The sequence below is a fragment of the Lactuca serriola genome, chromosome 8 (assembly GCF_051521515.1).
Source record: "Lactuca serriola cultivar US96UC23 chromosome 8, Lser_US96UC23_V15, whole genome shotgun sequence".
Taxonomy (NCBI): domain Eukaryota; kingdom Viridiplantae; phylum Streptophyta; class Magnoliopsida; order Asterales; family Asteraceae; genus Lactuca; species Lactuca serriola.
Window position 1 is genome coordinate 106564267 of NC_136415.1, and position 15085 is coordinate 106579351.

Genomic DNA, 15085 nt, shown 5'->3' on the forward strand with positions numbered 1-15085 from the left:
GGAGACACTCAGCAGACTGTGCTTCAGCTTAGGAGCATAGTTGACATTCTCAAAACTAAGCACTCCGTTCGTCACCGTTCCTTTTTGAGTTATCTTCCCGCCTTCTCCGCCCACGAGGGAGACATATCCCCCATTAAATGTTTGAATGTCGTGCAATTGAGAGATATCTCCATTCATGTGTCGGGAGCAGCCGCTGTCGACATACCACGGTCTGATGACATTCCTTTGCAACTGTCACCGCGTGATGAGAGGGATCATTTAGATTTAGAAACCCAAGTCATCACTGTCCTAGGTTTTCCTTTTGCTTTCTCTGATTTATCCTTTAATGATTTCAAATTAGGATCCTCATTCTTAATCACTTTAGAGGAAGGAGATGATGGATTGGAAATTGATTTGGGCATCCAATGATATTTAGGTTTTACAACATTTTCAGGTGGTTTTGAAATAGGTTTCTTATGAGTTTGCACTGAGCCTCTGGATGTTCTACTAGAAGTGGTTGAAGATCCAGAATTGCTTTTTGACAAAACCGATCTAGGCAGAGCCTTGTTCAGTTTTGGCAAACTATTTTGAGCTTTATTATTAAAAACCCTTTTATTCTTTTGAAAAACAACCCTTTTCTGCTTCGATCATATTTCCAATCATCATTTTGAGAAAGAGTTCTTGAGGATTTTCTCATTAAAGACCTTCCTCGAGATTCATTCTCTCCTTTTGGTGACATATAGTTCACGAAGATCCTATTTTGACAATTTCTAGCTATATGACCACCTACACCACAATTAAAACAAATTTGTTTATTATTTGAACTTGTACTGTGTTTCTTAGATTTATTATCTTGACAGACACTCTTACTCTTCTCAGAAGAACATGCATGAGAAATAGGTTGTGAGATAAATGAGGGTGCCTCAGATGGTGTGACTTGTGGCATTAATGGGGTTTCATGAGAATCACAAGCATCAGAATTACCAAACAATTCATCAAACATATCAAAGAAATTAAGTTCAACAATAGCAGATGCGGAAACATCACACGAAACATTATCAGTCTTAACATCAGAAACACAAACATTTTTATTTGAAACATAAATATCAGAATCAGAAATAGAAACAGAAACAGATTCTCCAATTTCACGTTTGGCCTGATCTAAGGGTTGATCTGCAGGGGAAGTAGAAATGTTAGTACTTTCAACATTAATAAATCCGCCTGAAACGAAACCAGATGGCTTGCCATAAACCATATATGGTTTGTTGGCAATCTCATCCTTGGATAGGGGTTGATACTGATATGTATGATTATAAGGAGGAGGTACACTATTATATCCTAAACCCTTAGACTGCTTTCGTTTAAATTGCATGCAGTGATCAATCATGTTACCAACTACATCGCTTGATCCATCAAATTTTTGAAAAGAAAAATTTGCAGTATCAAATTCTATTTTTAATGTATCAAGCTTGGTAATTAGCTCATCATTTTGTCTTTTAACATAATCATAAAGCTCACATTTTTCACTGTATTCTGTTTGAATTCTCTTAAAGTCCTTTATCTTTGTCTCTAACTGGGCCTTAAGGGGTTTCTATCCTTTCCTAAGCTGATAGCCCTCATATCTAAGGTCCTCTACTTCTCTACGTAATAATTGAATTTCATCATGAAGAAGTTTAACATATTCATTACAAGCCAGAGAACAAGACGGTAGATTTACCTCACTTTTCTTGGGCTCGGAAGTAGAAGATACCATCAGAGCAAACTCCATCTCCATCATTTCAACTTCAGGATCAGCTTCATCATTCTTCATGGGAACATCATCAATTTGGGCTAGGTGAGCATTTTCTGGTCCTGAAATATTCAAGGCCTGAATCTGGTCCTCCCAATCAAAGGATTGAGCGACCATAGCATTTTCACCATTAACCGCAGCACCTGCACGGTTGTTTCTTATTGCAAGCATTGTCCTGTTGTTATTCGTCCTACGATTTGGTTTTGGACACTCACGAGCAAAGTGACCCGGCTCATGGCAGTTGAAACAACGTAGCTTGCCCTTGTTGAATCCCACCTTTTTGTCAGCATTGATGCCCCAATTGTTCTTCCCCGTTTTGTTAGCAAATTGCTTGGCCCTGAAAACAGCCATAGCAATTTGCCATGTAATGCCCATTTCTTCCATGTCTTCAGGATGAATCTGATCCAGGTCAGCAAATGACAGTTGAGGTGAAAGCTCTCCAGCTACGAAAGCATTGTATCAATTAACAATCCCAGTGGCTAGAGCCAGATTCTCATCAGTGTCTTTAGTGTTTGAGGAAGAGGCTGCAACTAGCACATTTGGAAAGGGAACAACTTGTGGAGTAATAAATGGATGGTTTTGAGAATTAGGAATGGATGATGCATCAACAAATGTATGAATCTGAGGTTGTTGGGTAGCAAAAGCTTGACCTGAGGGAGACATGAATGATGAGAAAGCATTGTTGGATGACATTCCAAGATTTGCAGTTGAGTACGAGTTCACATGGTTGATTTCTCTTTGTTTGTCATCAATGTCACAAGTTTTGATGATTGCCATATTTTCAGCAAGTGTGAGGTGATTCAGATCCTCGGTCTTCTTAATCACAGCAACATTCATGTCCCATGATCTAGGAAGAGCATTCAGAAGCTTCTTGTTGATCTCTGACTTGGTCAAGAAAATCCCAAATATGTTTATGTCAGTGGTGAGAGTTGTGAATCGCTGCAGATGTGCCTCAAGAGTCTCTCCAGGAATGTAGTTGAACAAATTGAACTTTTGTCGTAACATGTCCTGGCGATTCTCCTTCATATCTTCATTTCCTTCATATACCTCAATTAGTGTTTCCCACAATTCTGTAGCGGAAGTATACTCTCGGAAGCCTTGAGCAATATCAGGAGATAGTGTCATGGTTAGAGTGGCTAGGGCCCTTTCCTATTCTTCCACCTTTTCGAACTCTTCATCTGTGTAGTTTTCAACCGCTTTGTCAATCACTTGTCCTCCAACTGTCATAGTGATTCTAACAGGGTCTCTAAGAATGCTTCTCCAGACTTTTAAATCCTTCATCTTGATGTACTTTTCAATCTTGTACTTCCACTCAGGAAAACCATCTGCAGACATTAATCTTGGAATACGCGTAGTAGTACCCATGACAGTATCAAGTTCATGGAAATGAGTTTGACTTTGAGATTCCATTTTTTCCTTTTCTAGAAGGAACAACTCAACAGAAGGATCAAATTTAAAAGATTGTTAACCAAACAGAATTAACTCAGTTTCACACTTTAGCCGCACACGCTAACAGCAAATGCTGACCACACACAATGAACGTACACCTGAGAATACACTCAACCGTACACTTGGCAGCACAAACCAACCGTACACTTGGCAGCACACTGGGTAGTACACCTAGTCTTTCACTTGGCAGCACACGTTTAACCGTACTCCTTAACCGCACACCTTCAAAATCTCAGCCTCACACCTTCAAAGTCTCAACCGCACACCCAAAAATACTAGATTTTTTAGTTAATTTTGGTTTCAAGCCAATAAAATTAGTGTTTAGACACAGTTTCTCAATTAAAAATTATAAGTGCACTTCAAGAACCACAACTATATTCAACCGCACACCCTTATAGATCCTTCAAAATGACACTGATTTGGCTTTGATACCAATTGTAAGTCTCGATCTTATAGATCCAAATCAGTGATCAATGAAATGAAAACAATCAATCAATCACAGTGTAGAAGAAGTAGAAAGAGAATTAAATCAAGCATGCACACATCTATATCACGTATATGTCAGGTACACCTTGGAAAACACATACATACATCACTGTACAACAGACACAGACTAAGACTATTTACACCACCTGAAGCAGCACACGAGTGTGCAGCCGCACACATGTGTATAGCCGCACACACATGTACAGCAGCACATACCCACAACTAAGTTACAATCATCACAACACTCCCTATCATCCTACCAAGACATATACAAAAGAATTCCTAGCCCAAACCAAAAAATTATAGCCTATCCAAATCAGTGATCAATGAAATGCAAACAGTCAATCAATCAGAGTGTAGAAGAAGTAGAAAGGGAATTTAATCAAGCATGCACACATCTATATCACATAAATGTCAGGTACACCTTGGAAAACTCTTATATACGTCAATGTACAACAAACACAGACTAGGACTATTTATACCACATGAAGCAACACACGAGTGTGCAGCCGCACACATAGTGTGCGGCCGCACACACATGTACAACAGCACATACCCACAACTAAGTTACAATCACCACAACACTCCCTATCATCCTACAAAGACCTATACAAAAGAATGCCTAGCCCAAACAACAATATTATAGCCTATCAGACTGCTAGCTCCCGGTCCCGACCTAGATCCGGTTTCGAATCATCTCGTGACCGTCATACTGAAAATACACTAGGAAGACATCAGATAATCTACATAAATAATGGGGAACCAACTCCTAAAGAAGCCCTAGGGGTTGTAACTTCTTTGCTATGCATACAGGTTATGTGCTTTTAGTAGTACGGGCCCATACTACCTTCCATACCTACTCGTGTTTGTCTCAAGGACCATCACAACACCCTAACAATAATCAAGCATAAACGAACGCACAGTCCTCACTCCTAGAGAAAAAAATAAGCATCACACTACTGATCAATTAACCCCTCACAACTCATCCATGAAACTTCCACCAACTCTGCAGCACTTGTGTACGCTAGCCATACATAACACTGGTCCCTATAGACATATGGACATCTGATCCTACCCTAACCCCTTCATCAAACAAGAAAATGAAATAAGGTCAAACAAAACATTCTCAGGCTATAAGACCTTAGTTATATATAACCATGATGTATACACTAAGCAACAACAATATTGATGTCAATTTCATAAAAAAAAGGCGCTAGGCTAGCAAGCATCATATAATCAGGCAATTCTATCATCTAAGCCCTGTATATCCCTAGCATATCACTAGCATGCTGTTCTAACATATCACAATATCAAATAATAACATGATATTTTGGGGTCTACTTATCGGATCTGCTCCCAAGCCTTCGACATGACTGTAGATCCCAAGGCTATCACTAGCATGTTGTCCTTCGCCTTTCCATGATCATCTGAAGTACCTAAAACACAGCCAAAAACTATAATCCCAAAGCTTAGTGAGTTCTCCCCAAAATACCAAGACATAAATATAACCAACAACAACATGTACATATAGGCCTTCCGCCTGACTGGACCACTCCCGAGCCTTCGGCATGACTGGACCGCCTCACAGGGCCTGCAGTCTATCCAGATCGCTCGCCGGTCCTTCGGCCTAAATGGACCACCTCGTAGGCCTACAATCTATCCAGACCGCCCTAGGTATGTTGACATTCAGCACAAAGCAGGGTTGCCACAACCCAACCACACACACACACACACACACACACATGAAGACATATACACAATTCATAAACGCATAATCAATTAACAGGAAAGTAGAGATCATATAGATCAATAAGCATAACATCATCCTATCTATCATGATACCAGTCTAACAGATAATAACAACATATTAGCATCCTAAGCTAACCAGGATAACCATCCAAAAAGGGGTCGACATTGGTGCCTTCGGCCCATGAGTATAGTGAGGAAACTCACCTCACAAGCAGTACTGACTGATAAATCCAACTCTCAAATCTCAGCTCCTAACTCAAATGCCTACAACCAACATGTGACCATTTCTATGAAAACCTCAAAATATCCAAAATGCCCCTCAAATCCAAACTTGGTCAACCCCGGTCAAAGTCAAAATCAACGGCCAAGGTCAATAGTCCATGTTCACCCAATTCGTCGAGTGCACTTAGCAACTCATTGAGCTCCCTCGAAACTCGGAAATTCGGTAAAACCCCAGTCAACTCGTCGAGTTGTTTGGACAACTCGACGAGTTTTCCCCCGTTAAACACATTTGGATGATCCATCGATTCCAGGGACTCTAAGGCTCAGATCTGAACTCCAAATGTGTCTTAAAGGATAAAGTTTCCAACTTTACCCTTTGGGACTACCCCAAATGCTCAAAGGTTCTTATCCAAGGCTTGAAAGTCAAAGGCTTAAACCATAAAGCCCAAATCCCTAAAGATCTGGAACCCATCCTTTCTAGAAGAGGTCCTCACCTCAAAAACGTCCCAAAGAATGATGCTTTATAGACATGCATGTACAATGCATGTCTTAGAGCCAAAATGGGCCAAAAGAGGAAAAATATTCCCTAAAATCCGTGCATGACATCAAAGCTTGACAAAAACCTAGATCTAACCCACTATGAGGCCATCTTGCCCTGGAGATTCATAAAGTTGCAACCTTTATGAAGCCCATGCATGCAACAACCAAGAATAAAGAGGGAAAAGGGCAAAACTTGAGATCTAGCTACACATCAAGATAAAAATCGGGTCTTGAATACTCACAACAGTCCACAAGAGTGCCAAGCTGGAAACCAAATGATTTGTTTGCTAGATCCTTACTTCTTTTACACAATCTTCTCCATCTTTGCTCCAAAATTCCACACTAACTCATAATATGAGAGGAATTAAACATTAGGGCTCACAAGGTCGATATTAGGGTTTTGGAGGCTGATAATGTAACATCCCAAAATTCAAGGCCAAAAATTTCAATTTTTAAATAAGTTATTATAAAACCAACAGTATAAGAAACATTCATCATATCATGTCACTTCAAAACCAAAGTCGAAATAATCAAACATGTTATCATAAACAGCATCAGAGTGTAATCCCAAAGATCTCATGTGCAGAAAAACCATAGTGTGACGCGTTGGGATCGAGCTGGCTCCTTTCCTTTGAAAACGAAGTACCTAAAACTAAAACTGAAATATGTAAGCACAAAGCTTAGTGAGTTCCCCCATCATACCACATACTATACAATCTCATAGCATACATACTGTCGGGCAATTTTGGGGTGTCCGACCTACCCATATCAAGCCATTCTGGGATGCGGACCTACCCATGTCAAGCCATTCTGGGGTGCTGACCTACCCGAGTCAGGCCATTCTAGGGTGCCTGCCTACCATCCGGTCTATCTCACCCGGTCACGGGGACTATTTCACCGCTACTACAATCACATAATAACATATCATAAACATGTTGTCAGACATATCTGGGTGTCCAACCTACCCTTCGGTCCTAACGACCGAATCGGGGGACTATTCCCTTCCTGCTACCACTATCACATAGAACATATCATACTAGCACATAGAACACATCAAGTAATAGCAAACCAGGTGATTATCATAGAGACAATCATCTCAACTCTAATCAACTACTACTGGGTCGGCCTTGGTGCCTTAGACCCACTTCTACTGAAGGGTAACTCACCTCACACTGCTGAAGTCCCGTAGACATAACCCCCAGCTGCTGGATGACAAATTCCCAAATTGTCGATATCAAAACATCACCCAATTAATAATTGGGTTCCAACACATAACCATAAATACATACTTGGGGGTAAATACTACGTTACCCCTAACTTAGCTTTATTCAAGCCCAAGGCCCAGTCTAAAGGCCCAAAAGTCAACTATGAGTCAAAGCCCAACATATGGCCTAATTTTCCAAATTGGCCCCAAAATTTTACAAGGTCTTACCATAAGGCCCAACCATTTAGTCTAGTCGAACATTCAACATTCTAATGGCTCAATATCACATAACCAAAAAGGCCCCAACTATGGCCTTATTTTTTCAAATTGGGCCCAAACCTTATATGGGCCTTATCCTAAGCTCATCAACATATTCTAGTCCATATGATTATTCTTGGATGGCCCATTAATAATCTAATCAATAAGGCCCAATAGAAAGGCCCACAATAAACCCAAGTGAAATTAGGGTTTTCACATGATATGATGATCAGGGTTAAGTGTCCTTACTTAACCAATTAAGGACATAATCCATTAAGTTCCACTTGGCCTTAGGTTAATGGTAATTGGTTAGTAATTAATATTTTAAGTTCATTAAATAATTCCGATGCAGTCCCGATAAGTCCCAAATTATGGTTTCATGGCATTAGGGTTTCCCAAACCTTAATTAGGGTTTCCAACCCATATTAGCCCAATAGGCCCAATAACTAGGTCCTTTGACCAATTAGGGTTCATTTGGCCCATTAAGGTTTCACTAAACCCATTAAGGTTTCACTAAGCCCATTAAGGTTTCACTAAGCCCATTAGGGCTTCATTGGGCCCATTAGGGTTTCAAGCATCCCAACTAAATCAACACAACAAGGCAAAGCACACCGCCACCTGACACGGCGGCTGGTCGCAGCACCCACCACCTCACGGTGGTGGTTTTGAGTTTCTTTCATTATTTTTTTTGCTAAATACATTTTACAACCTAAATCTCAAAAACCCACACATACACTAACATAAGCACACACACAGCCACTCTAGTGGTGGCCAGTGATGAAACACGGCAGCAGAAAAGCTATAACATGCGGAAACCACCATGGTTGGCTGCCATGGTGGTGCACTTGCTTTCCGGCGACACAAACATCCCAAACACACACATCGCACACCAACAGTGGAAAATACAGCCACATACACATGCTCTGGTTGCAAAAAGGACCCATCCACCCTCTTGTTGGTGTATGGCGGGCTAGCAGTGAAGGTTTTAGCGATGACAGCCACCACCTCACGGTGATGGCAGTGGTTTCTCTCAGTTTCTCATCAAGCAGCAACACACCACATGAATCTGAAACAACAGTGCCCTTGAACCCATGTGAGACACGAACTCGACCGCCTCTCGGGTGGCAAACGGTGACTGGAGCAACAACGCATTACATAGGCGGCGGCGGCGGACCTGTAACAACATAACAGAAGAAGAACGGGGAGGGAAAGGGGGATTCATGACTCCGAATGGTGAATGGAAACAACAACAGCTCACGTCCCTTAACTGCCCACGACCCCGACGACCAAGGGGCAGTATTCGTCGGCAAAGGAAGGAATGTAGCAGTGGCATTTCTGGTGGTTCTACGGTGTTTGTTGACGAGGCAAGAAGCGGGCTGGGCTGTCGGACTCGATGATGCCAAAAAGGGGTGGCTGAGGAGGGCTTCTTTGATGGTGGCTGCTACCAGAAATGAAGAAGGAGGTGGCAGCCAGTGGGAGACATAAGGGTGGAGGGATGCGGCTGCAAATGGTTGATTAGGGTTAGAGTTTGATCACTAAATACCCAACGCCCTTAAGCATTTTACAATAATGTCACAATTAGTCCCTCCCTTCACATTTTCTTTCAAAGTCAGCCCATATTTTACCCTTTTAACCCCATCCATGTAAAATCTTTACAATTCAGCTCTATATGTTACCATTTAGTCCTTAAGCCTCCAAAATATATCAAATAAAGTCCCAATAGATTACCAAGTAGTCCCTACCCTCATAATTATTTACAGAACCAATCCAAAACTTACACTTTTAGCCACCGACTTCTAATATTGTAACAGTTAACTCCTCAAGACCAACTCTCATTATATATTTATTGATTTTAGGGCTACTATCCATTCATCAACTTTATCTATTTATTTATTTAAATAACGGGGTGTTACAGATAAGAGATCAGCCTCAAAGACTTAAGGAGATTATATAGGGTGCAAACCCTAAAATTTAGGGTTTCTCATCTAGCCGCCAACTCATTGAGTTCTTCTTACCAACTCGTCAAGTTGATCCTTAAAAGTATGCGACCCAAGAGCTTTCTACACGTCGAGGTGAGGCCATCAACTCGATGAGTTCAAATGGGATTTTTCTTTTCAAAAAATAAATCATATACCTAGAAATCGGGTTGTTACAAAATATTTCCATATTACCATATGACCGTCAATTCCAAACAAGAGTCACCTTAATCCAAAACATGTCAATATGGTCCTTCCAAACAATATCATACTTCCAATTGTCCACAAGCATCCAATCTTTTGGAAAACCTCAGACTGTTCTTTGATAGTTGTTTAACAACTTCAGTCACACCTTGTTCTAGTCCTTTTTCCCTCTCAATGCCCTAGGCATTTGGAAAATCAGAATAAGTGAATATTAAAACATATGCAATCAATCCTATATCTAAAGCATAAGGGGCTCGATTCATAATTTCTCACATAAAAGCATGATACTTGATAAGTCTTTTGCTATAATATTTCCATATATTGAATTTCCAATGTTGATTCACTTAAACACGATATTCATATATGTTCGTGACCAAGGTCCATTAAAATCCTTCTATCTAAACTTTTAGATTTGACATGAAGTATAAGTGCCTTCTCCCCTAAATCCTTTTGTAGCGAAACAATTTCCAAACTTTGCAATTTGCAAATTTGTAAACTTTGCTTCGTACTAATAGTATTGCCAACTTGCAATACTTAGCATAACAACTATGCTCCCACTAGCATAACAATTATGTTTCTATTTGCATAACAATTATGCTCCCACTAGCTTTGACATGAACCCAGAAATCAACTGGACTTCCAAAAATCAATACTTTTTGACTTTCTTGCTAAAGTGCAAATTTCTGATACGTGAAGCTTTGATAAGTCTTCATTTAGACTTCTTAAGCTCTACACCTTTCATTAGATAGCATATGTGTGTGTTTAAACCCTTTCATAACTTATAGTTATAAGTCCTGAATGTTCAAACTATTGTTTTCCATTTCTCATAATTCGATCTATGAAAAGGGATGCCGTAATCATATACGAATTTGAGAACGCAATTATCACAACTGCTAACCATAATGATATTAATCATATTTAAAATCTACTAGCGAAAATGTTTCCTCATAGTCATTTTCATGAATTAGAGCGAAACCTTTTGCCACCTAGGTTTTATGGTGTATGTTTTGCCATCCATGTAAATTTGTCACTTCCAGCCTACAATCACAAGATAATTTCGAGGACAAAAAACCAAAATCAAATTTTATTTTCCTTTCATGGAATGAACTTTGCTTATTCTTAATTTCTCTCTTTCTGGCAGCACAAGGGCCTACCAACGCTTCCAAGTTGTCAAGCAGCTCATCCATATTAATCAATGTACTATCACTGACCAACGTGCTCAGCCTACTGCAGTCAAATGAGAACCATAGAACTCATAAGCATTGTCAACTCAACAGGAAGATGCACAGAAACAAGAATTTGTCAACTTAACATGATGGGTATCAACCTCAGGTCGTGTGCTAGTGATAACTAAAAGGTTTATTGTCGTTTGACTCTTGAAACCTTTCAAGATCAATAAGACTCCCACTGACTTCTTGACATATAAGTTTTTATGTTAAGGAACATTACCTAACAAGCAAAAACAAATATTAAAAAGTTAGTGTCAACTCTCGATAATAAAACACTTCATGTAAATGGTCTTAGCTTCTCCTTTGTTTCAACGAAAACAACACAACTGCAAATTCCAAATGTGCTAGAGTAAGAAAACATTTCTACTCCACATTTCATGAGGTGTTATTAACCTACTTAGTTCGAAATAAGCTTCAAGATAAGATTTATAGTTACTAGAGTATGACTCTAAAACTTGATTTGGAAATGAAGTATGATTCATCTCTTTGATTAAACTATTTCAACAATATTTGACTCCTCTTCTTAGTCAAACATTTGCACTAAGACGTTGTACGAGGATTAATTTGTGACTTGGTTCCACAATCATTAAGATGATCACAAAACACGATACTAAAGTATTCTCCTTTCCTTTTATATTGGAGAAACCTTTATCTTTCTGCCTAACATATTCTTCTTATTCGTTCTGCTTCTCTTTGAAACGTTTCAAAGAGAAGCAGGACGAATAAGAAGAATATGTTAGGCAGAAAGAGAAAGCTTTCTCTAATATAAAAGGAAAAGAGAATACTTTGGTATCGTGTTTTGTGATCATCTTAATGATTGTGTGCCGTCAATTGGAAATAGAAACATATGGGCTCTTTAGGAATGACACATGGAACTATCTCAAAGTTAGCCTTTCTCTTAACCATATGGTCAAATGGTTTGACCTTGGCCGATCCCTTTGCATTGGTAGGAGAAACCTTTTCTGGACTATCAATGTTACCATTGTCAATGTCCATGGAAACTTGGGAGACAGATCCTTCAAGCACATTTGTTTGATTTGTGCTCTTAAAAGTCTTTAATGAACTGACTATATGAGTTAGGATGCGAAACTAGAACCAAATCAATGGCCAACTCCCTTGGGAAAACGACACCTAACATTCCCAATCTGTCAATGTGCGATTTCATTTTCAGAAAATACGCACACACAGACTTTCCATCTTGATGTTACATACTAATAGGGCTTGAGTGACTTTGAACTGTTCAAGTTGAAGAAATCGTGGATCGGGGAGAATCACTGGAGGAGGTGGAGGAAGAGATGGAGAAGCATGATTTCCAGTTCCACCATTTGAAGAACGAAACATTCTTTCACCTTGATCAACTTATGGAAGATCATTTTCAGAAGGAAAACCATTTCGAGAAGGACGAGGAGAACCATTTTTTTTCTTGACTCGACATCTATAATGGGAGAAAAGAATTCAAGATAGTTGATTTTAACACTTAATTATTAACCAAAATTTAAATTAAGGCTAGGATCCATATTTTCGATTCGAATTCGGAAGAAGTATTCCATAATCAATCGAATGTATTTTAGGTAGGTAAAGCATTTGCCGATTTTAATCTTATAAAACTCCTAGATCTTTTGAGATTCATTGAACTATTCAATGGCATGTTTAATCTCGATTATGCTCTCACTTTGTGACTTGGATGCCGAGGATCACAAACAATATATGAATAACCATACAAATTAGCTTAGTACTCTCGAAGTCAACTGTCATCTAAAATTAACATGCCGGTTAACCACACAAGCACCATTATCTCAATGATAATTTACGAGACACCCATTGCCAACAATATTAATCCTATATTTGTATGTTGGTTAACCACACACGCTCCACTAACGACCAATAAGGTGCAATGTGCAATTTCATGGGTTACCATCAAATTCACATTTTTCCTAAAGTAACTAAGAGTGGTATTTTAGAAAATGGTTTAGTTACTTTATTATAATTTTAATGAGGATTAAGTGTCCTATCGAACCTGTTCGGGTAAAGACCCTCCACCATACAAGAGAGCAGTTGGTAAGAATGAATATCCAATGGCGGTCATTTTATAGGCCGCTTTCTTAAAATCCCCTTATAGTATGATTTCGTAAATGAGGTGTACTAGCGATTCGACTGAATCGTCTTATACTTATAGTAAATATTAAAATTTTAATTTTATAATATAGTATACGGCAAATTTTAAAAAATTTTAAAATTCGAAGGGTTTAATCTTTTAATAAATTAAACATTTAACTTAATCAAATTTAAACCACATATGGATTTATTAATTACCATTAATAAAATCCATAAGGATATTTTTAGGGTTTATCATTTTAAATTTTCAAAATTAAACCTTTTAATTTTAAATTTCAAACAACCCAAAAATATTAATTATTTAATCCAATTAATAATTATCTAGTAACCAATCATGGATATATTAATTATCATTTAGTTGATCAATTAATTTAACCATTAACCATATCCATAAGGATAATTATAATCAAATAAATTATCATTATCTAATTCATAATTATCTCCTAACATTTAGGTTTTATTGAATTATCTTATATTACCAAAAATAATACTATGGCACAATTAATACAAGATAATCACCAAATATTAACCTAGTAAATCAAGTTATGCAAGAAAATCCGAAATCATATCTGACGCAAACAAATCGACGAGTTGGAGGACCAAACTCGACGAGTTCTAAGAGCAACTCAACGAGTCCATTGAACAGAATGTCGAAAAGATCACAATTGCATCTATTTAACAGAAAACTAATCCTAGGTTTTGATATCACTGATGGGTTTTGACCCAAACATACATTCTTATGTGTGCATGCAACCCTAAATTGATTGGATCTAAGTTTTCTCTAGTTAAACATGCAAACTTTGAACACAAAGAAGAAACCCTAGGTTCTATGTATAATAATCGAAATTCACACAATTGGGATCTTAATACATACCTTGATTGTTATATTGTAATAACAATCTAAAACCTTGTAGATCTTGAACATTGAGAACTTAATGTCATAAGCATCACACCTCTAATGGCTCACAAATGCACTTAGCAGGAGGATGATTATGAGAGGAGGAGAGAGGATACAATTTTCGATTTTCTTAGGGTTTAGGAACCTTAGCATAGCCAAAATCCACAAGGGGTTATGCCCTTTATATAGTTGTTGGTTGCTTAGAGCCAAAGCTAGGGTTAAGATAAGGAAACCCTAATCCCTTTGCTTAAGGCCTAAGCAGCTCATGGATCCTCATCCTTAAGGCCATGAACGAAATTTCTAGGGACTTCCCTAGAGAATATCGTCCATCCCTCCTAGGATGGTCCAAGAGCCAAATTCTGCAACTATCAAAAAATTACAAAATAGCCCCTCTACTTTTAATTAATTTCTTTAATCCTAAAATGAATTCCAAATTAATTTATGATTAAATATTAATTAATAATATGATTCCTAATTAATATACTATTTCCATAACATATTAATAAATCATTTATATCAATTTATTATTCCAAATAATAAATTTCTCCTCTTCCTTAGCTAATCATCCTGTGAGGTTGCTAGTATGAAGGCAACCCAAAAGGACCATGCCACTATCAATTCATGTACATACCAATTGTAGTTATGGGCTTAGACAACTAATCCAACAAATCCTTCACCACATCCAATCACCGACGTTGCCTCATATTAAGATTTGGCTGATCCATCATATGCCTCAAGCTCTTGTGATTCGTGTAAAGAGTACAACATACCCCATAAAGGTAATGTCGCCAAATCTTGAAGGCGAAAACCACAGCCCCCAACTCAATGTCATGCGTTGGATAATTTTCCTCATGAGGCTTTAGTTGCCTCGAAGCATAAACGATCATGCGACCCCTCTACATCAATACTCCTCCCAAACTTGTGATCGACGCATCACAATAAACCACAAAATCCACAACACCCTCCAGCAGGGTGAGAATCAGTGTC